Genomic DNA, 23,727 nt, shown 5'->3' with positions numbered 1-23,727 from the left:
ACGGCAGTCATACACTCAGGTCGCTCCTCCTACTCTGATGGGGAGATTGTATTTCTTGTATAGTACACATGCATACACACATCAGAGGAGAACATCTCCTTTAGATCCTTTAGCAGATCAGTGCAGTGCATTAGCTTTTCATGTGCTTTGATTTTATTGAATGTATAGTGTTATTTTTTTCATGTTATGTTTGTCTGTATCAAAAAATAGTCATGTTTACTTTATTCCGGCTGGTTCAGGTGACTGGTCCATCGTTTTTTTTTTTCTTAATTTAAAAGTGTAAACATCATCATCAGTGTGTGTAAATAATGGGTCAGATTCGCATATTTTCATAACGCCCATAAATATTCTGTAATTAATCTTGTTTTAAAGAAATGGACGAAGTAAGCCTAGATAATAAAAAAAAATCCTATTCATGTAAGGTATATTCCTTCAAATACCGGTTCTGGAACAGAATTGCACAGTATATTACAGTGTAGAAAAGACTCAGACAATGTGCTGTATATTTATTGTACCGATTGCATTGTAGTGTTGTCAATGGAGACTGTAGAAGCTTTTGTGTTGTCTGTATACAGATAAGTGCACAGTTCTCTGGCTGTGTTAAATAGAATTAATGGAAAAGAGTCTGAACAACGAAAGGAATGTGATACGCTGTGCTGTAGAACTTTGTCCCTAATAATGAAAGTCTCTATGAAATATCTGTTGTAAAGTCTTTGTGCTCTTGGCATTCCTGTAATAAGATGAAATGGTTTCATCTGTTGTGTAATGTGATACAAGCAATTCTCAATGCTGTTACATTTCCAAAAGTCATCTGCAGTTTTTTTTTTTCTGATAGATTTGGTCTTGTGAGGTTTGTAAACTGCTAGTGTGCAGATCAGTACTTTTACAACAGTAATGAGCATCATCAGGCTTTAGGATTCCAGTGTGGTCTCTAGACACTCTCACAGAAAGCAGGTCTTGATTTGGTTGAATAAGTGTGGTTGTTTGACCACAAACAGACAGCTGTTTTCAGTTTATCAGTTCATGTCGTTCGTATCTGTGCTACCTCAGACTGATGGCATGATCCCATCTCTTTTTCAGATCTAGAAATTCATCTTTGAACTTTTTGAGGTATTTAGCCCATATCGGGTTTCAAATCAAGGGCCATTTCGCATTTGTTGAACCTGTGCTGGTAATCCTCATGCTGAAAACTATTACTGTGATAAAGCATTAGATCCACAGGCTTTCTGACGGCTCTGAGTGCTTTGTTTCCATTCAATATTTAGTATTGTTTCTGGCTCGAATCCACGAAAGAACAAAGAACATGTTAACCAAAATGGCCCCTCGTCACACACACATGCAGTCACATCCCTGTATAGAAAGACATGTTTGTGTCAGCATTAGTCCCGTGTCCCAGATTTCCCCAGGGAGTCTCAGGGATGAGGCATTAACATGTAGCAGCCTCAGCTCCCGCCAGCACTATGGCAACCCCAACCTATTCACAGCAGCAGAAAGACGTTCAAACTTTGAAATCTGTAAAACAAACCGCTTTTTGTTGAGGATAATGTGTACCAGTTTCACTCTGTTAAGCCCCTTTCAGGACCTGGGATTACATGGGTGTGCACTTATGGTGAGGGGACCAATAGCAGCCCAACTGAATTGATATGCTCGCTTTTACAGTTTCACTCACACAGAGGCTTTAAACTTGTGTATTTGAAGCAATCGCAGCATGAGTTTTATAGAAACGCCTGGGGATTTCTGATGTTACCATGTGAAAATCTGATCCTGTCATGATGTACTGTTAGTAATATCTTAGTGCTGTGCTGTTCATAAAAATAAATGGGAAATATTTATAGCGATGCTCTTACAATGGAAGCAGAAAAACAGCCTGTAGTGTAAAAATAGAATGTTTTTCACAGCATAAATTATTGGTGAAATACCATAGCTCTTAATATTTCTCCTTTCTAGTAGAACCAATGGAATTATTTTAGATGGATGTTGAAGAATCAATTGAATGTGCTTTGCAGTTACTTCTAACTTAACACATTGTGATAGTCTCAAGCTAACACAAGTTATGGTTATGCTTTTGATACAATGTGACACATCTGTATTTTAAATATTTATTCCCACTTGACTTTTAGGCTTCCATAGTAAGTTTATTGCTGTGTTGGTGTTTCCTGGTTGTTTTTATTTATTGTGTGTGGTAATCGACAGCATGACAGACAAAAAAACTGGAATATTCATCATGGTCATTGTGAAGTACAAAAGTATTAATCCTGTGCTGTTTTTCACAGACTTGTTTGTACTGTTGAAAAATTCATAGTTATGAAAAATGAATATTTTACAGATTAGATTAAGGCTAGTTGGCAAGCACACATTGGATGGCACTCCTGCATTTCTGGTTTTTAACCTCACCTCAGCTCATTTAAATATAAAGCAGTTTTCAGTTTTGGTTCTAGTACAGTGAATGTGAAGATGACCGTCACATCTGTAAAACTGTGTTCATGACTGAAAAACTGAAAATCTCCTAATATGGTGCTATTTCTGTCACTACTGCAAATCACAAGACGTTCTTGTCCATTATTACCGTTTTCATGTTCAGCTTGTTCTTCTGTTTGGACATATTCATCTCCTCTAACACAAAAGATTGAATTTCACCTTACATTCACAACTGCACTGTAAAGTTCTGTGTTAAAGACCTGTGTAACACTTTGTGAAGACGTAACAGATTGATTTACTGTCAAAGTGTGTTTTGTTCAATTAATGGAAATGAAGGAAATTATGCATTAATGTATCTGTGTATAGCTGTTTAAGCACCATCAGAGCTGCAGGAAAACAGGCATGACAGCAATGCCTGGGGACAAACTCCAGCAAACACGGGCTTTTGTGTTGGGTGTGACCCTTCAGCAAACCATTTTGCCGTTCAGCCATTTCTCTTCACAGAAAGACTGTCATTTTAGATGACATAAAGAGAGCACAAGAGATGACGCTCAACTGAGCAGGTTGATGTTCAGGAGATGTTCAGTTTTCACCATTCAGTTCTTCATGTAACTCACTCTGTGTAATTCAGGTCCGGGTGAAATAACATTGGAAAATGTTTCTACTAGTGTGTCTTCTCCAAATTTGATGTCTATAACCCTCTCTGACCACAAATGGTCAGTGCTGTGTATGTACATATGCATATATTTGTATGTGTATATTTATATAAAGAAAGAATACTAGACCGTTTTTAGTGGTTTGTATTGTTTTAGGCTTCATTGTGAAACACTGTTTAAAGTCAATAACAATGATGACAATAAACTAGTTCTAGTTTTAAAATATGATTCCTTTTTTTGTCAATGCATCTTTCATTTTCCTGTATTTATTCACAGTTCAGCTTTCCATAAGTGTTTTGTCAAATTTGTGCCTGTAAGCATTACTGATGAATAGCTAGGGGTCAGTAAGATTATTATTATTATATGTGTATGAAAGCAGTCTCAGCAAGGCTGCATTTTTCCATTAAAAAAAAAACAGTAATTTTCGTGAAATGTTACATAAAATACTGTCATTTATTTAATGCTGAAGTAACATATATTATAAATATTGAAAATCTTTTTTATATAAAAACATATTTTTGTGGAAACATACTTTTGTATGGTTCTTCAATCAGTTTAATGCATCCTTGCTGAATAAAATATATATTTTTTTAATCTTAGAACCTAATATGTTTGAACAGTTGTGTATGTTTACATACAGTGTGTTTGCAAACGTGTGTGTCTGTATTTTGGTATCTGAATTTCCCTCGTCAGCTCTCTGCTAATTGACTAGCTACAGTGTTCAGTATAATGCACATGGATTGATTGCACTGCATGTGGAAATGCATGAATTATTTATCCAGATACACAGGCATAAACATTTATCAGACTAATAATTCACAGCAATTGCAACTTTGTCATGCAATATCCCTAACTAAAACATCCAGTCAAAAGATATTTTGGTTTGTTTATTTCTTCACAGTTTGGAAATTGAATGTGTGATTCTTTGATATTTTGTTCGATTCTTCTGTGGGTGTGCCAGACTGCTGGAGTTACCTTTATTTTCAATCATTACTTTCTCCTGCAGAAGGATTCCAATCAGTATTCAAACCTGTGCAAACAATGATTAATTTGGGCTCTGATTTTCATGGTAAGGTACTTAGTCAATACCAGATTTATTGATGTTTTTGCTTTAAACTGTTAAATTAAACTTAGAATTTTTAATTTGTTATAGTTATTTAGTGTTCTTTTTCTATTGATCTAATGGAAATGAATGGATTACGGAACAAACAGTGGATGGTAATGACAAGGAAAGTGGGAGATAAACTCTGAACTGAACACAGAAATCACTTCCTGTTCTAATTAATATTCCACACTGAATAACATTTAATAGAAAATGTATCATGAATAACGTCCAACACTATTTAAGGCATGCCCTCAATAAATCTGTTCTCATTGCTCTGATATCTTCTCTTATTTCCCTCTTGTGTGTGTGTGTGAGTTTGAGTGAAAGACGTGTGTTATCCGTTTCAGATTGTAGTGCTGCTTTCTTCATTATCTTTTTGCTGTAAATCAGAGACAACTGAAGTTGTTTTCATAATTAGAAAGTCTGTTCCTAAAGCGCAAACACCCAGACTGTCCAAATAAACCAGTGCAACCCAACACTGCTGCCCTCCTCCACCGGGCCCCTCGGACTCACAGCAGACCCCCTTCATGCCCACTTGATGCTGGCTTTCACCCTTCCTTCCTTCCTTCTTTCCTCCCTTCCTTTCTCTCTATTCCTTTTATTTCTTATTTCTTTACGATTTCTTTTGTATCTTTTTTCTCTCTCATTCTTTCTTACTTTTGTAGTTTCATTCTTTATTTTACCATTCCTTCCTTAGTTATTTGTTTCTATCTTCCTTTCTTTCATAATTTATTTTTCTGTCGTTTCTTTCTTTTATAATTTCTTTTTGTCATTTCTCCTTTCTATCTTTCTTTTTTTCTCTACTCCTTCTTCACTGCCTTCCTTCCTGTTTCATACCTTTGTTATTTCTTCATTTTGTAACTTTGTTTCCTTTGTTTTCTTTTTTTATTTATTTTGTACTTTAATTTTTCAATCTTTTCTTTCTTTCTTTAATTTCTTTTTTTGTCATTTCTTTTATAATTTATTTTTCTGTCATTTGTCCTTTCTTTCTTTCTCTCTCGCACTCTCTCTCTCTCTCTCTCTCAGCTTCCAGATCTCTCAGCCGTAGCATGGCTCCCAGGTGGTGGTGTGGAGGAAAAACATCCTCCTAACATGTTGCTAGTAATCAGAATCAGCCAGGCGGTTCCTGCTGCTTTGCTCTGATAGTGTGTGTTGTCGGTATATGTGAAGGCATCTTTGTGTTCGGTTGCACTTGAAAACATGAAGATGTCCATTTAGGACACACTGTGTACCAAATTCCATGTGGAAGTTTCATGTAGCATGTGCTCCCATTTGAGTCGGTGGTTGCTGCCCTCTGTGCTGAAGAGACCGCTAAGCTTACATTTGTTTTGGGCGAGTCATTTGTATTTATATGTGCATGTAGCCTACATTAGTACTGCACAGTATGTGATGCAACACCTAAACATTAGCAAAAGGAGCATTCAGACAAGAATATAAAAGAAGTGAAGAATGAGTCCAGGGAATCGCTTTGGGCCACTCCAGAAATACTATTATATATATTTGCCAGAAATAAATCCACTGACCTTTATTGCGGCTGTGAGAGAGTGTCTTACATGAGCAGAGATATAGAGTGCTGATTCCACAGAGATCCACGTGTCCACACACACGCAGTGTGATCAAATCCCACCACATAAACACAATGTAAACCCATGCACTTCTTCTCTGCTAGCCCCTCAGAAGAGGACAAGGAGCAGAGATGAGGTAGGAGAGGAAAAGACCCTTCCCTGAGCACCTTACAGCAGCTGTGTGCGAAACAGGACAATGAAAAAGAAAGGAAATATAAAGTCAAATTCACTGGCATTCATACAGTATCTACAGATGTGAAAATCCACGGAAAAGAGGCCAGTCTGTGGCACAGAGTCTACAAAGAAATGTGTGAGATGTGTAGCTGTGAAGAAAGTCCAGTTTAAGACCAAGAGGTAAAAAGTTGCCTTCACACAGTAACATGGTAATACTTATTTATTTTATTTTTTCTTTATTGGAGTGTCAGTAATATTTTTCCAATTCATTCCTGCAGGGCTAATCTTACTCCTTTGTGTGCAAGTCAAATTGCTTTTCCTGGCCTCTGTTCCTGCTGTACAGAGAATGAAGGTTTTGCTGCAGTGTGGAGCACATCAATGGAAAGCTTTAGAAAAACACTGCAGGGATGCAGTGAGAGAAAGAAAAAAAATAGTGTGAGAAAGGTGGAAAAAACAGCAAATCCGTTTCTACTGTGTAAACCTCATATCAATACGGATACACAAAATGCTGAATGAACTCCCAGAGTGCATCTGCCCAGCTCCTTTCCCTTTCACACCATGTCCAGCTGTTACTCTAACTGGGTGTATATCTCCAGAGAGAAGATGCAGGAGGTGACCTCCTTCAACCAGAACAGCCCACAATCCCTCCTGAGAGATCATGAGTGCCACATACTGACTAAAGAACTATCTTACTGTGAGTGTGCGCCTGTTGCCAGCAATGCTCCAAAACATCACACCACTCAGGTTGTTTATTGAAGACGTATGTTTTCTCAATGTACACTATAACACATCAGTATGTGTTAAATGGCTGCAGTTTATGTAAATATGTAGCACTGATTTTGAAACAAGGGCTCTGGAAATGTTTAGTGTAGCTGATGGTAATGTTCACAGTAAACATTGGTGACCTAGATAGGGTTAAAATAGGTTAGAAAGATTCACGTCCCCTGTGTTGTTCTACATGATAGATAAAAAGAAGCAATGTTTCTCAAGTCAAACGCCAACTTTTGCCTGTAAATTAAACTAAAAACAAATCAGGCAGGTTTGAGGGAGGTATAAATGGATGTTGATGTTTCTACAAATTCAAAGACAATGTGTCTTTTGATTTTTTCTTTTTACATTATGTTTGACATATACCCGAACTTTCTTTAAGTAATAGATAGAGAATTACAGTATATACCCGGGTACATGAAAATCAAGCACAGAGTCACAAGAACAAAAAAAGCTTTCCAATAATGCTTTGCACAGCAGAACTAAAATGGTAAGGAAAAGAAAGAGAAAGCTTTATGAAAAACTGTGTTCAGAATTTATGGATATTCTCTTTATTTTTGTAACCAGGTCCTTGTTTCCTCCACTGGGATGCAAAGCTACACAAATCTACATAAGAGTCGCCTGGAGAAAGCATCTGTTTCCTGAAAAACAGCTTTACTGTGATGAGAATTGGGTTTCCCAGGAGAGCACACCGACGAGATGTCTCTTCAAACTGCTCAGACACAACTTAGACAGGTAGCAAAAGCTCCTGAAAACCCTCTGATCTCCAAATTAATTTGACTTAAACTTCCTTTTCTTTTTCTCTTTATCCCTTTAATTAGATCTCTGCAAAATGCTTTTACCTAGTGCCTGCCTCAGATGAGGACACAGACCATTCATAGATTATCTGATGCATGATGTACACAACAATGGCAGGAGCATTCTCACCTGATTGGCTGACAGATATACAATACCTTATAGGAAACAAAGTTGTATACATATTTAAGGCTGTTACAAAGAGCCATTTATAAGAACATCTATTACAATTTTGTCTTAAAGGGTTAGTTCACCCGAGAATGACAATTTGTCAATCTTCTATTCACTCTCGAAGCATCCTAGGTGAATGTGACTTTCCTCTTTCAGAATAATCCAATCGAAGTTAAATTCAAAATTGTCCTTGCTCTTCAAAGGCTTTCAATAAGAGTAAGCGGTGTTTGTTGTCAACTGTTCAGACGACATGTTCTTGAAACACATCTTCAGATGCACCTGAACACATCATCAGTGATGTTACCTGAGGTCCTCGGGTGTTTCGGGTCTTTCAACATCAGACACCCTCACCCAGGCAACCCAGCCGCGGCTGATCAGACCGCGACTTGTGTTCAGGTAGCACTCGCTTGCCCCCATGGTGCTCCTCTGCGGATCCAGAGGCATCTCTAGGCATTCTCGGCTGCGTCGGTGATGTTCTTAATGGCCCTGCTCCTTGTTGTTCCTGTAATGCCCAGCACAGTAAAGGCTTTGTGAAGGGACCGCCCCACAAATCCTCTGCAGCCAACCTCGAAAGGCATGTATCTCGCCTTCCAGCCCTGTGCTCGGCAGTCTGTGACCAGATGTTCATATTTGGTCATCTTTCTTTTGTGGGCTTCTCCCAAGCAGTCCTCCCATGGCACAGTCAGCTCCATGATGATTATGCTCTTGGTGCTCTCTGAGAATAGAATGATATCTGGCCTCATAGTTGTGCTGACAATGTGCTGGGGGAATTTCAGCTGCTTCTCCAAATCCACAGAGAGTTTCCAGTCCTTGGCTGATGCCAGGATCCCTGCTGGTGCCTCCCTCCCTGCTTGTGGCTGTTCTCCTGCCCTAACAAATGCGATTGAGCAATTGGTGTTGCTCCCTTGGCTACCTTTGCTGATCTCTTTGCTGATGGTGTCTGCAATAGATTTCAGCACCTGGTTGTGACGCCAAGTGTACCGACCCTGGCCGAGCGCTGTTGGGCAGGAACTCAGAATGTGCTCCAGTGTTCCCCGAACTGGGCACAATTGGCAAGTTGGTGTGTCTGCTTGTCCCCACGTACAGAGGTTTGCTGGGCTAGGCAGGACGTCGTACACTGCCCGAATCAGGAAGGTTATGCGGTGTGGATCGCTTTGCCAGAGCTCCGTCCAGGTGACCTTGCGGTCCATGGCCTGCTCCCACCTTGTCCAGGCCCCCTGTTGCCCCATTCCAGCTGCTCTACTCATCCTTCCTTCCTCCACAGCAGCTCTGACCTCTTCCTGTATTCGGCTGCGTTTCTCCTTCCCCTTCAATTCTTTATGTCGAGGAGGTGTTGGGAACATCCGCTCCATTCCACTTTCTCCCGGTCCTCACCAGCACTCCTGCCTGGGCCACCTTTGGGTCGTTGGAGTCTCTATACATCACCACCTCGCGTGCCCGAGTCACTCTTCCAGGGATTTCAGAGGCAACCGGAGCATTGTGGTGTTTCCATAGAGGCCAATGTTGCTGAGGCTCCTGGGCAACCCTTACCATCTCCTGAGACAGCTGCTGACCTTTCTTTCCAAGGTCTCCACCGTAGAAATGGGAACCTCATACACAAGTAGCGGCCAGAGTATTCTTTGCAGGACACCATGTTGGTAAATCCATGCTTTAAACTTGCCGGGGAGGCCAGAACGTCTATTGCTCTTAACCAGCTGCCCAGCTCCTGGCAGGTTGACTGGACTGATGCGGAGTCTCTGAGGCTGCTGTCAAAAACCTTGCCCAAGCTTTTCACTCGCTGTTCTGACAGTGATGGTATCTTTGCCCCTTTGATGCTGAAATGGAACTTCTCCGTGACCTTGCCCTTCTTCAGCGCTAGCGAACGGGACTTGTTTGAACTCCATCCGTGCCCACCAGATGAGCTTTTCCAGTCCTTGGAGTATCCACCTACCTCCTGGTACTGACTCTGTGGTGACTGTCAAGTCATCCATAAATGCTCTAATTGGCGGTTGGCGGACCCCTCCTCTGCTTTGGGGCCCTCGACACTCAGGCTTAGCCAATTTGACAATCATATTCATCGCCACCGCAAATAGGATCACTGAGATGGTGCAGCCTGTGATTATTTCCACCTCCAGTTTGTGCCAATCTGATGTCACACTTCCTGGAGAGACTCACATCCTGAAATGGTTGTAATATTCCAAGATCAGATCTGCAATGTGATGTGGCACATGGTGCTTGGTCATGGTGGTCTGGACCAGCTTGTGGGGGATAGAGCCATATGCATTGGCTAGGTCTAACCACAGTACCGTAAGGTCTCCCTTATGTTCCCGTGCTTCCCGGATGAGCTGAGTCACCACTCCAGTGTGTTCTAAGCAGCCTGGGACACCAGCAATTCCTCCCTTTTGCACAGATGTGTCTATGTAGTTGTTAGCTAAGAGGAAGTTGGTCAGACGCCTTGTTACTATACTGAAGAAGATCTTTCCTTCCACGCTCAGCAATGAGATTATTCTAAATTGATTGATCTTCTTGGAATCTTTTTCCTTGGGGATCCAGACTCCCTCAGCAAATCTCCACTGCTGTGGCACCTTTCCTCTTCTCTAAATGACTCGAATGATTTTCCAGAGTCGCCTGAGTAGCAAGGGGCAGTTCTTGTAGACCTTGTAAGGGATTCCACTTGGTCCAGGGGCAGAGCTAGATCGTGCCTTGCGCACAACCTCCCGGATTTCTTTTAACAGTGGTTCCCTGCTGTCAAACTCCTTTGTTGGGGGGGGGGGGGGGGTGGATTTACAAGAATGCTACACTGACCCAACTCTTCCTCCCGGTGAGGGTCACTATAAGTGCTGCGCAGATGCTGGTCAATTTCCTCTTTTGAACATAGCAACTTTCCATCACGCTTCTGTCCCAGGAGCTGTTTAGTGAAGCCAAAGGGGTTGGCAATGAACGAAGCTCTCTTTCTGGATCTCTCCTTTCAGCGCCTTCGGTGCCATTCTGCCCTGCGCAAGGTCATCAGCCTTTTCCTCAAGACAGCTCTCAACTCCTCCGGGGGGGGGGGGGGGGGGGGCGTTGCTCCTCACTGGCTTCCTTTTGCTGCTTCTTAAGGGACTTCAACTCCTGATGGATTTTGTGGATTTTCGCTGCCCTGTGGTTCATGGAGTAGGTGGTTGGAGTCGATCGCTTCTCCTCGTCACCGAACCTCTCCTGAGCTAGGCTGGAGATGATGGTCGTCATTGCCTGCAGCCTTTGATCCACATCTCTCTTCTCTGTTGCTTCAAGCACCTTGTCAATGTCTTCGTCGAACTGCCTCCAGACTGCCGTTTTACAGGCCTGTGGCCACTTGATTCGCACCTTTGCCTGGGGCAGAAGACTTTGGGGGACGGTTAGTGGCACACGGAGACTCTGAGCACTATGGGGTGCTTCCTGGCTCGGCTCCTCCTGCGTCTCATCAGACGTAGCATCTGTGCGCTGTGATCCTGGCTTGGTGGATCTTTAGGCCATGGCTGTTTTTGCAGGTTTTCCCGCACCTGCATACTGCGGTCATTGTCGTTCCTCCATTGCCATTAGTCGATAACCTTGGGTCTGTTAGATTGGGGTTCTCATTCTCCCCCCCTCTCGGGTTCCCCTGGGAGTATATTTCCATGGGTTGATCTGTAGCTTCAAAAAGGGTTCTTCCTCTCGAAGAATGTGGTATGTGGTACATGAAATAAAGTGTGCACCACTTTAATAAAACGTCCCTCACATGGCTCCGGGGGGGTTTTGTAAGTTAAATATCCAGATTTCAAACTTAATAAATATTGTTTTTTCCTCACTTCTGCTGACTGTTGGGAACCAAAAGACGTGCAGGCAGATGTAGTTCATCAGCGCTGTGTGGTTAGTGACGAGCACAAAAAGAGAACAAAACAAAACATTGGTGACAAAATGGAATCACAAAACGAGGATTTGTTAAGAAAAACGTCTGAGGATTTTGAAATAAGCCAAGAGCAGACTGGTTTTAGAAGAGATGAATTTTCATTCTCGGGTGAACTAACCCTTTAAGACTTGTGTCGTCTTTGAAAGGTGTTCAAGATTTATTTTTATTTCAATTTAATTGTAAATTCGTAAGATATTTCAAAGCAATTGAAGAGTTTTGTGTGAGATGCTTTGTCACCTGCAAGTAAATACAATTCCTGTTTATTCTATTTTGTTTACAAATTATAATAATCATCTTAAGGCAGTGAGGGGAAACTAATTTGATTAAAGATTAGGATTAGGGCACATGAATAAAATAAAAATTATGGATAAATTATTTGAAATAAACAGTATGGTTCCAGTTTTTACTTGCCTTGACAATGTTTTCACTGTACTCAATACAAATTTTTTTTAAGAAAATGCATTTTTATTAATATATTAATATATATATATATATATATATTAGCTTTATTTTTTTTTTCTTTACAAATATAACATTTCCAACAAGCTGGAAAACACTACAGCTATAATGTGGAAAACCATGAAATGTGATTCAGACTTTTTGTTGATACTCAAATGTCTGCGAGACTAACAGACCTTGTGTCCTATATAAGCAGACTGAGTGCTCAAATTGGGTGGGCATCACTCTAAGGGGCCCCGTCACTAGTTTAAGAGCTGAGGCCTGGGTACAGACTCCAGAGGTTGTGGTGAAGAAGAGAGGGATATGATTGTTTGCCCAGCTGTCTGCTGAATTTGAGAAAGACGTGTGATAAGTGCTGGATTTTGTGGGAGTAGCTATGACCTTCTTCATGAAGCAAAACAAAGACTGAACAAAGGATTCCTCTTACATCATACACTGGAGGGGGTTTATGTGAGAGAGAAAAAGAGAGGGGGACACTGTCAGCCTCCCTCATACAGGATGAGATGAGGCGGTGTGGTATTGTTTTCACAAGCAGCAGGTCTCCATCTCTCTTCTCATCCTCTACTCGTCAATGTCCTTGTCGTTGTCTCGTCTCCTCTAATACCATTCTCATCCATAGACAAACTAATCCTCTCAAAAGCCTTACCATCCCACAGGAATGGCATTCCTCCTTGTCCCTCTTTGTCTGCAAATCCCTCCTGTCTCTTGTGTTTGCATTTTAAGCCACATCTCCAGAATAAACAACTGTGCACTTTAGGTATTCTTACATGTGCTACAGAAGCACCTCACTTGGTCGCTCACTCCAAAGTGTGTTAGCAAACTCACCAGCACTTATATGTAATTAATTTACTTAATACTGATGTTAAAAGGATGTGACTCATATGTATCTATAATTAAACTCATACAGCCCACTGGAAATATGTACTTGGGAACAGGATGCCTTAAGGAACAAAACATTTCCAATTTGTCCTTTATTCATCAGGTGAAGACAAAGATTCCTTTTGTTTTGATCCAAGGGTATTTGAAGCAAAATTCAATATCGTACAGTAGATATAGATTGATGCTGCAAAAACATGACCATGATAAAGAAAGATAAAAAGGCACAAGGATAGAGAGACAGAGAATGAGAGGAGGCTTTTGCCAAAGTACTGTATATAAGTCCCACACAAAGAGACTTGTGGTCAGTCAATCTGTGGATTTCTGAATGAATCTAGAGGATTTATTGCATCATCCTCTGTGGTAGTAGTTTTATGGCTGCTGCTTTTATGCATTAACATTTCTCAACAAGGATCTCTTGTATGAGTATCTATTCTCTACTGAGGTTCAAGATGGGATCATAAGGTCAGCATGAGTAAATGTGTGACCTGGTTCCACCTGTCAATGATTCTGATTTTATATTAACATGCAGGTCAATGGTAATTAACTCTTTATGGTGGGTGAGGGGGCTGTAAAAGGCTGGAGGAAGAAGATCAGGTTTGGCTGTTAATCACTGAATCAATATCAAGTCTTTAAATAACTAGGTCTTGATAATGGAAAATAAAGGTTTATTGCTTTTTTGCTTTGATCAGTGAATGAATATGTATCATATCGATCACAAGTGCAGTATGGAGTACCTCAAGGCTCAGTACCAGGGCCGCTACTCTTCACGCTTTATATGTTACCCTTGGGAGATATCATCAGGAAACATGGTGTTAGCTTTCACTGTTATGCTGATGATACTCAGCTCTATATTTCTTCGCGGCCCGGTGAAACACACCAATTTGAAAAAATAATGGAATGCATAGTCGATATAAAAAACTGGATGACGAGTAATTTCTTACTGCTAAATTCTGAAAAAACAGAGGTGTTAATTATAGGACCTAAAAACTCTGCTTGTAATAACCTAGAACACTGTCTAAGACTTGATGGTTGCTCTGTCAATTCTTCGTCATCAGTTAGGAACCTAGGTGTGCTATTTGATCGCAATCTTTCCTTAGAAAGCCACGTTTCTAGCATTTGTAAAACTGCATTTTTCCATCTCAAAAATATATCTAAATTACGGCCTATGCTTTCAATGTCAAATGCAGAAATGTTAATCCATGCATTTTTGACCTCAAGGTTAGATTATTGTAATGCTTTATTGGGTGGTTGTTCTGCACGCTTAGTAAACAAACTAAAGCTAGTCCAAAATGCAGCAGCAAGAGTTCTTACTAGAACCAGGAAATATGACCATATTAGCCCGGTCCTGTCAACACTGCACTGGCTCCCTATCAAACATCGTATAGATTTTAAAATATTACTTATTACTTATAAAGCCCTGAATGGTTTTGCACCTCAGTATTTGAATCAGCTCCTTTTACATTATAATCCTCTACGTCCGCTACGTTCTCAAAACTCAGGCAATTTGATAATACCTAGAATATCAAAATCAACTGCGGGCGGCAGATCCTTTTCCTATTTTGCGCCTAAACTCTGGAATAACCTACCTTACATTGTTCGGGAGGCAGACACACTCTTGCAGTTTAAATCTAGATTAAAGACCCATCTCTTTAACCTGGCTTACACATATCATACTAATATGCTTTTAATATCCAAATCCATTAAAGGATTTTTAGGCTGCATTAATTAGGTAAACCGGAACCGGAAACACTTCCCATAACACCCTATGTACTTGCTACATCATTAGAAGAATGGCATCTACGCTAATATTTGTCTGTTTCTCTCTTATTCCGAGGTCACTATAGCCACCAGATCCAGTCTGTATCCAGATCAGAGGGTGACTGCAGTCACCCGGATCCAGTACATATCCAGACCAGATGGTGGATCAGCACCTAGGAAGGACCTCTACTGCCCTGAAAGACAGCCGAGACCAGGACAACTAGAGCCCCAGATACAGATCCCCTGTAAAGACCTTGTCTCAGACGACCACCAGGACAAGACCACAGGAAACAGATGATTCTTCAGCACAATCTGACTTTGCTGCAGCCTGGAATTGAACTACTGGTTTCGTCTGGTCAGAGGAGAACTGGCCCCCCCAACTGAGCCTGGTTTCTCCCAAGGTTTTTTTTCTCCATTCTGTCACCGATGGAGTTTCGGTTCCTTGCCACTGTCGCCTCTGGCTTGCTTAGTTGGGGTCACTTCATCTACAGCGATATCGTTGACTTGATTGCAAATAAATGCACAGACACTATTTAACTGAACAGAGATGACATAACTGAATCCAATGATGAACTGCCTTTAACTATCATTTTGCATTATTGACACTGTTTTCCTAATGAATGTTGTTCAGTTGCTTTGACGCAATGTATTTTGTTTAAAGCGCTATATAAATAAAGGTGACTTGACTTGACTTGACTTGATCAGTGAATCATGTTATATAGCATGGCTCCTCAACCGAGCATGTAAAATGTTTGTTTTTAACTCCTAGTCGGGGGATGTTCAGTCCAACATGTTCATGTCAAACTGTTGATTTATTTATTTGTTTATTGTAGTTGTACTTACTTGTCAGGTCAATGACAAGTTTTCAATGTGTTTTTTTTTTTTTTTTTTTTTTTTTTTTAGCTTTTGCTGAACAGAAAGTTGAACCAATCTTGTTCTTAAAGAAAGATATCAAACTATTCAAAACAAAACAGTTAGCTAAATCGTACTGCCACCTGCTGGCGAAAGACAAAATCCTTTAGCTTACAAAACAGTTAGCCACAAATTACATGATGGCAGTATGAGATTAACATATTTTCTCATTCATGAAGAACTATATAATTTATTGAGAAATATAAATGATATAATATTATATCCTTAGAAATCAGCAAATATTAAACAGATTCATCTTAGTACTCATATGATGTCTATTTTTATCCCCACAATGAGAATTTGTCCCTTTTGGTCTAATTGTTACAGTTAATAATAACTCCCTCATTTTACATCAATTCATAAGATCAAAAAAGTATAGCAGTCAAATATTAAAATTGATCCCTTTCCTCTTCTCTTTGTGGTTGCGCTGAACTGAATTGCTGTCATTAGTAAGGGCACAAACCTGCTGAATAACAAAGAGATATAAAAGCTCTTAGTGCTGTCAGTATGAGGTAAGGACTCTTCTTATATCACAGTAGTCAAACATATACAAAAAAGGAAATGTAAACACTTACTGTGTACATCTTCAGCTTCCTGACTATCATGACAATTAAAGGGGTCATATGATGTAATTTCAAATTTTCCTTTCTCTTTGGAGTGTTATGAGCTCTTGGTGCATAAAGAAGATCTTTAAAGTTGCAAGGACTCAAAAGTCTCATATCCAAAGAGATATTCTTTATAAAAGTAAAGAGTCAGCCACACCCTCCTAAAACGCCTCGTTTAAACACGCCTCCATGTCTACGTCATTATGTGGGAAGGTTTGAATAACACCGCCCAAATGTTCTCGCAAAGAAAGAAGGCGTTACTTTTATTAACGCATTTCATTACACCAAATACACAAAATAATGTTATTTTTAGCAACATCATATGACCCCTTTAAGGTCCCAATGCTTGAGCAAAATTCCCAGGCTTAGGCTTCCATCAACCAAAGATTAAAGTTTTTATCTGGGCAAATAGTCATTAGCTGTTATCGTTTAAAGATTTACTTTTTTCTTTGTTAGAAACATTAATTATTTTAAATAGATTTCTCTATGGATATTGTGGAACATCCATACCGAGGTTCACTAGAAGTTCACTACTTCACACGCAGATGAAACTGACCTGTCACCGACCACACATCACATATCTCACCCATGTCTGTCACAACCAATGACTGTTATACAACACACCATCATTCATATTGCCTCAGGATGGACTACTTCATGCATAGTTCATCATTACATTTTCTCAAAAAAAATCAATATAATATTAATATAATATTTAGTAACTGACCAGATTATATCAGGCCTTTTTTTTCATTTTGAATATGCGCCAGCCAGAGTTAGATATGTGTTCCATGTTAAAATCTTCCTAGGTTTCTTTCCTCATCCTACCTGCACCCATTAGTGTTTTTCACCCTTGCTATGGTCTCTTCTGGAATTTTCTTTTGGGGTTTTACATACAGAAGACACTTTTGTCCAAAGCGACTTACAAATGATTTAAAACACAAGCAATTTATCATTCAGGAGCCAACAATATCAGCAGTAGTTTAGAGGATTATACTATGTGTCTTCTGCATTTATTTTTTCAATATAAGTCATATTCAGGTCAAGTAAAGATCATTCCTAATCATATGAGTCATATTCAGGTCATGCTAACATGGGTCTGCCACTGTCTCATTCGTTTCAACTCCTCTCCTCCCTGTTTAAACTCAAATTCAGGCCATTGTGCCCAAGGTGTGTTTGAGACGGAGTGGGCACTGGGTTTATTTAGACATGCAGAGGAGCTCCAGGCTGCACTGGAAGCCTGTCAACATCATTCAAGCCAGCAGTCACTCACTTTCCAGGGAGCCACAGCCTGGTGCTCTACTACACAACACATCACAACACCTCAGTATCATTCTCTTCTCTTCTCTTCTCTTCTCTTCTCTTCTCTTCTCTTCTCTTCTCTTCTCTTCTCTTCTCTTCTCTTCTCTTCAAATTTAAGGATGGACATGAATAATGGACTAAATGAATTATTATTTGCTATTAAAGCTGCTATCAAAGCAACTTGGGCTTCAATAACGCCTCAGCAGTGCCACAGACGGACCACCTTCATGTCATGCTACATTGAAGCAGTAATTTGTACAAAAAGAGCCCCAACCAAGTATTGAGTTCATAATTAAACCTGCTTTGGAGATCTTGAACATTTCTGGTTTGTAAATCTTTTTTTTTTTTTCGATCTTTGAGAAAATATTCACATTTTTTTGAGATACTGAATTTTTTATTTTCCTAAGCTGTAAGTCATAACCATCAGAATTAAAACAAAAAAATCTTGAAATATTTCAGTTTGTGTGCAATGAATCTAGAATATAAGAAAGTTTAATTAAATTAAAGAGCTTTTCCATGATATTCTAATTCTTGAGATGCACCTCCATTATACAGTAATTCAAATAGGGAGTGCTAGAGTAAAAGGAGCAAAAAAAAAAAAAGACGTGTGTTTTTAGCCTTTTCTTGAAGATGGCTAAGTACTCAGCTGCTCTGTTTGAGTTGGGCAGGTCATTCCACCAGGAGGGAACAGTTAATGTAAAAGTCTGTGAAAGAGATTTTGTGTCTTCTTGTGATGGCACAATAAAGTGTCATTAACTTGTAGAACGCAAGCTTCTAGAGGGCACATAAGTCTGAAGTAGTGAATTTAGGTAAAGGGGTGCAAAGCCAGTGGATTTGTAGGCAAACATCAATGGCTTGAAATTTTATGTGAGCAGTTATTGGTATTAGAGGAAAAGCGATCATACATTTTCAGAAGCAGGGCAGTGGAATAGAAAAAAAAAAAAGAAAAAAAAAACTTGTCGAGTCTCGTTTTAAAAAGTTATTTTAATTAGTGCGTTGCGATTTTTGAACACAGAGCCACGTGATAGACGCTGCAAAAAAATCATCAGATTTGAGCACAGTGGTCACAGCACATAGTAAAGCAGTGGTGACAGTCTTTAAAGGGATATTTCATCCAAAGACTTTATTCTTTTAGACAAATCCAATCTGAGTTATATTAAAAACTATCCTGGCTCTTCCAAGCTTTATAATGGCATTGGGTGGTTGTTCCTGTTCAACAGTCCAAAAGAAGTTAAATAAAGTGCATCAATCCATAGTAAACAATGCCTCATATGGCTCCGGGGGGTGAATATAGGCCTCCTGTAGCGAATCAATTTGTTTTTGTAAGAAAAATGTCCATATTCGAACTCTTTTCTTTCACTTCCGACAACAGTATGCGAAATCCTTTCCGGGTGTTTGACGTAGGACGTATGAGTAGCATAAGCTCCAGTGAAAAATGATTAGCACAGAGAAGAGAGAGCAAGACTAAATTCAGAACGAAATGTCACAGATGAGATAAAATGAGGATTTTTAAAGAAAAATGTATTTCAATATGAGCCTGGAGGAGTATGGTTTTCCTTTGCTGAAGTAAGGAAACTTTGCTTCATTTGCTCCTGTAAACAAACTCTTGAGATTAGAATACTCTCACTGACGCATGCGCTGAATATACTGTACTTCCTACGTCATCCGCCCGAATGGCTTGCACATATGACGTGTGTTAGTGGAAGTGAGAGAAAAGTGTTTAGAACATTTTAAATATGGATATTTTGGATATTTTTCTTACAAAAACATATCGATTCACTACAGTAGGCCTTTATTCATCCCCCAGAGCCATGTGAGGCAAGTTTTGTTATTGGATTGATTCGCTTTATTGCACTTCTTATGGACCGTTGAACAGAAAAACCTACCCACTGCCATTTTAAAGCTGGGAAGAGCCATGAATTTTTTTTTATATACGCCCAGTTTGATTCGTCTGAAAAAAGAAAGTCATATACAGTACACATAGGATGCATTGAGGGTGAGTAAAGCATGGACTGGTGACCAATCCCTTTAAAGGTGAGTGATTGAGCAATGCAATCAACCAATTTCTTCGAAACACTGACTGTCTTTATGAGTAGGTCTGTCATTTATTCCACTGATTCATTTAAAACGTAGTCATTCCAGACGTAAACAAACATAATACGCCGTTGCAAGGAGACTCTTAGCAGTTACTTATGCTGTAGCTTCCCGTGGGACTATTTTCTTTGGTGCAGAGAAAAATATATAAAGTAACTGGAAATATTATGTCTAATCATCAATTTGTGATCATCAATATTAACTTTATATACTGAACTGTTGTATAAAAGCAATGTCACAGACACACAGTCATTTTAAATTTTTGAGTTATGTTGCTGGTTGCTATAAATGTTGACATTGTGTATATTATGTCTATCACTTACACACACATAAAGCATTATGCCACTAAATTCTGCTGTGTTCATATCAGCATCCCATGTGTCAGGTTATATGGTGTAAAATATTTCAGGCATGTTTTTGCTTCATACCCAGCACTCCCTGTAGATCAATAAGCCGCTAATCTGTCACAACCCTGGGGAGAAATATGTGTGTTTGTTTATGTGTGTAAGGATGTAGTTGTATGTCCTTGTGCTGGATTGCACACTATTGCAGCTCATCTTAGTCTGATTTGCACTTTGTCTCCCTATGAGCTTTAATGAAAGGGCAAAGGGAGACTTTTCCATCGTGTTTTTGTGGTTGTATGCACACTTTGATTTGTGTCTGTGTCAAAGTGTTTACATGTAATGAAAAAGTCATTGCTTTGTCCTTGTTCATTAGGATGGTGTGATTTGTACATTCATGTGGAGGGTTGTGTGCATGTGTGTTTGAGGTCATGCATGGTACGAGAATAAAAAACAGGTACTTATTTGACGAGACTGTTCAAAACCAAAACACGCATGATCATTACTCACTGATTGTCTCTGGCATAAATTGGATGAAAAGCAGATTATGAATTTCTGGAAAGGATGCAAAAAAGTGCTGTGTTTAGTGTCTCAGTGCTCTCACAAAGCACATCAAAAAACATCACAGAGCACCCCCTTAGCTTTCACTGAGTTCATATTCAAAGAACATCTAGCAAAACAACTACTCACTTTTGGCAGTCATTCACATGCAGTCAAACACAAAAACATTCTTTAGTTAAAGAAGTGTAATTCAGGTCAAGTCTAATTACCTTTATTTATACAGTGCTATATACAGTACAATACAGATTGTGTCAAAGCATATTTACAGTGTTAAACAAAAAAAATATTGTGTCAATAATTAAAACAAAATTCAATTCTGCTGTAGAGCAGCTCTAAAAAGAGCACAATAGTAAACAGTAAATTTTCCAATTAAAGTCAGTTCATTGTTGATTGAATTATGTCATCGTCCAGCTCAGTTCAGATCTCTTCCAGTAGTGTCTGTGAAATCAAGTTGATAATATTGCAAAAACTAAAGTATCTCTAGATGCATCCTTGTGCGTTCTTGTCTCATCGTTTGTCGCCTACCGAACGTAACTATGACATTGGTAACAGGGAGTTGTTGGCAGTCAAGTTAGCATTGGAAGAATGGCGACATTGGTTAGAAGGGTCGGGGGTACATTTTATTGTCTGGACTGATCACAAGAACTTAGAATACATTCAATCTGCCAAAAGATTCAACTCCAGGCAGGCTCGGTGGGCTCTTTTTTTCGGTCATTTTGACTTTACTCTTTCATACCGTCCGGGTTCTAAAAACATCAAACCCGATTCGTTATCTCGTATTTTTGATCCATCCGAACGCCCGGCTACTCCCGAGTGCATTTTACTGGAGACTCTATTCATCTCCACACTCCGATGGGAGGTCGAATCGAAGGTCAAGACGGCCTTAGAAGGGGTAACGCATCTGTCCTGGTGCCCACCGAACCGATTGTTTGTTCCGGAGGAATTACGGTCTGATGTTATTCAGTGGGGTCATTGTTGTTCCAATGTAGCCTGTCACCCAGGAGTAAATCGTACTAGATTTCTAGTTAAGCAACGATTCTGGTGGCCATCTATGGCTTGCGACATTCGAGATTTTCTTTTGGCCTGCTCGATCTGTGCGATGGGTAAGACTTCCAATCGACCCCCAGATGGGCTTCTTCAACCGCTGTCTGTCCCTTCTAGACCCTGGTCCCACATAGCGCTAGATTTTGTTACCGCCCTCCCGCCATCCCAAGGCAACACGGTTGTTTTAACCGTAGTGGACCGGTTCTCGAAGGCGACTCATTTTATTCCCTTGCCCAAATTGCCTTCAGCCAAGGAAACAGCGGTGACTGTCATCGATCACGTCTTTCGGTTACATGGCCTCCTGACGGACGTGGTCTCTGACAGGGGATCCCAATTTGTCTCCAAATTTTGGCAAGAATTTTGTAAATTACTGGGGGCCACTGTCAGTTTATCTTCGGGTTACCACCAAGACCAAGAGAGCCAACCAAGATTTGGAGAATGTTGCGATGTATTGCCGCCAAGAATCCTTCCTCTTGGTGTCAACAACTCTCAATGGTGGAGTACGCCCACGGCTTTCTACTAAGAACATTCCACTCTGTTCCGTTTCTAATAAGCTAGCTCCCAAATTCATTGGCCCATTTCCTGTCACCAAAATCATTAGTCCGGTGACAGTTCGCCTTAAACTCCATCCTGTGTACAGAAGAATTAATCCCGTGTTCCATGTTTCCAAATTAAAACCCGTATTTTATTCACCCATTAATCCACCAGCCCCGGTTCCCCCACCGCAGGGACTCTTAGATGGGGAACCACTTATCGGTAAATCGAATTCTGGACTGGACTGGAGGGGACGCGGATTTCAGTATCTGGTGGACTGGGAGGGTTACGGTCCGGAGGAGAGAAGTTGGGTTCCTGCTAGGGACATTCTGGATCAGTCCCTTATTGATGATTACTGTCAACAGCTAGGTTCCCCTGGGAGCTCCAGGAGGCGCTCCTAGAGGGAGGGGTACTGTCACGGTTGAGGAATTCATTGATGATCCCTTGCACTGTGGGTGTGTATTTTATGAATGAATGTGTATGTGTGTGTGTGTGTGTGTGTGTGTGTGTGTGTGTGTGTGTGTGTGTGTGTGTGTGTGTGTGTGTGCGTGGTCGTTGATGATCCTCCGGGAAATCAGCGACAGGTGTCCGTCATTACCACGGTTTACTTATACTCACTTCATGCGTCTTGTGTTTGTTAGATCATTGTTTTATGGATGTACCTGTTGTGTTCCTGTCTCTTCGGCTCCTTGTGTCTCCTGGTTTGTCTCCGTCTGGAAGATCGCCGTTGCAGTATATGTCTTCACTATTCACCAACAGGGGATTCACCACTTCACGTCAGACCCTCGGATCGAGTTGTCCATGCAAGACTGCGCTGCCTAGTCATCGTCTTCATCGGAGATACCATCACATTCTGAAGGACCTGTGTTCAGTGTCTGGTGCTATTCATCCTAATAAAAGGATCTGTTTGACTTGCTATTGTCTCCTCTATCCTTACGTTACAGTAACAAGGAGTTGAATTGGCAGCTTTAGCTAAATGTATTATACACTTAACTAGATAATGATCTGAGATTTCATCGCTTGGGTGCAGAATATAAATGCCATTGACATGAAGTTGTGCTTTTACTCTGTGGTTCTGTAAATAAATGTACAAAGGATCTTTGATTGCTGATTTCAGTTTATGTTGCGGCCTTACCCTAGACAGGGTCGTAACAATTCCATGTGATAATATTAAATCTAAAGTATGATTACGACAATGAGTGAGTCCTGTCACATGTTGTCTAGCTCCAGTAAAGTTTAAAATGTCTATAAATACTAATCTCAATGCTTTTTTTGCATTATGTATATGGATTAGGGCTGCATTATTATGTATGTAAAAATTGTAATTGCAATTATTAATTATGATTATCAGATTTACATTGAATGATGTTTATACCATTGTTCGATGCATATGCATGCCATATTTTATACGAATATAAACACACTAAAAACACTCCAACTGAAAAACATTTTGTACTTTTCTATAGTATTAATCCTCAAATGTCAACTATACATCGAATTGGTTTCTTCTTTAAATTATAAAAAAGTAAAATGGTGAATGGTATTATAATCTTATAATAAAACTTAAACAATGGAAAAACCCTTAAGATAACATGTAGAAAGGAAAAAAACATCATTAGTGTGCAGAATAACATAAGTGGACGATTATGTAATTGTGGCATCCATAATTGTAATCGCAATTAGAAATTCGTTTAATTGTG

General features: G+C 39.9%; 1 pseudogene; it reads right to left on the bottom strand.

Annotated features, from left to right (window-relative positions):
- Positions 1-7,923: 7,923 nt before the first annotated feature.
- On the bottom strand, positions 7,924-11,041 carry LOC132114415 (uncharacterized; annotated as a pseudogene).
- Between the last annotated feature and the right edge of the window lie 12,686 nt (positions 11,042-23,727).

The sequence above is a fragment of the Carassius carassius genome, chromosome 3 (genome assembly GCF_963082965.1).
Source record: "Carassius carassius chromosome 3, fCarCar2.1, whole genome shotgun sequence".
NCBI lineage: Eukaryota > Metazoa > Chordata > Actinopteri > Cypriniformes > Cyprinidae > Carassius > Carassius carassius.
The sequence above is the reverse complement of the archived record's forward strand: the minus strand, read 5'-3'. Positions and strand labels throughout refer to the sequence as shown.